This window comes from Chiloscyllium plagiosum, chromosome 14 (assembly GCF_004010195.1).
Source record: "Chiloscyllium plagiosum isolate BGI_BamShark_2017 chromosome 14, ASM401019v2, whole genome shotgun sequence".
NCBI lineage: Eukaryota > Metazoa > Chordata > Chondrichthyes > Orectolobiformes > Hemiscylliidae > Chiloscyllium > Chiloscyllium plagiosum.
The window spans coordinates 67402215-67403426 of NC_057723.1; positions in this window are offsets into that span (position 1 = coordinate 67402215).

Sequence of the window (1212 nt, forward strand, 5' to 3'; positions counted from 1 at the left end):
CACCACATCTAAGTTCTGGTTGAGAAAGCCCGAGAAATAATCACAGGCTGCTTGAAAATTGGCTCTGATCAATAGATTTAGTTTTATTTTACTGAATTTCTGTAGGCCAAGTGCTGGATAATGGGATTAGAATAGTCGGGTGGCTGTTTTTGATCTCTGTGACTATGATTCCTGTTATATTTTATTTAGTAACTGGAATTTAAGTAGTGAATTGTGGACACCCTAAAGTATCAAGTATATTATTGTTCATGGAATGTAAAGGCATATTTGTTGGCACTCAGTAAACTATAGAAACTAAATCAAAAGCTGGAAATATTTTGGAGAAACATATGATTATCAGATGATACTGGTAAGGTCTCTGAAGTTCTGTATTTGCTTACTCTTCAGTAATCAATAGTCTGTTGTCAGGATCTGTCTATTTTTAGCTGGTTATAATTGGCAACTGTTAGAACCAGCCACCTCTTGCAAAATCGTTTGTTACATTTGAGAACAATATTATCTTTGGAGTCGGTCTCTCTGCTTCTGTTGAGAATCAATATTAGGCAGGCACAGAAAGTCAGAGCTCCATTCTATCATCTTCCATTCGGTATTTCCACAATTTTGTGAGCAGCTCAATATATTCTGCAAGTGTGTCTTTCACGAGTGAAACATTGTGGGTTAGTTAGATCTGGAAAGTACAGCCCTTGTGAATTTTGAATAAATCATGCAATCTTCCCTACATCCACGCAATCCAATCTGAGTAATTCTGATCTATACAAGTAGTGGTTAACTATGTCTGATCTCCAGCATCCACAGTCCTCCCTTTCACCTAGTGGTTAACTATGTCTATTGCTATACTCCATTTTTCCATTCAGTTTACCCTTAATATTTTCTCCATTGTATTCTGAATTTACCATTATGCCTTACTTAACCCTTTAATAACGCTCTCTCTGAAAATGTTTCTCTCAAAACACCAATGTTAAGCCTCCAGCCAATACACCTCAATCATTGACTCCTTCCTCCGGTCCTGCTTTGAGATGTCAGGGCCAGTGGATCCCCTTCTGCTGTAGAGGTACAGGGGCTGAGAGATCCCTTTTTGATGTAGAGATGTCAGAGTGGGAGATCTCCTTCCCCGTCTGCTATGGGTCTGTCAGTCCAATGTATCCCTGCTGTTGTGAGAGGGTGGGGGATAGGTGGGGAGGTGAATCGAATGAATCCTTCTGCTGCCATCAT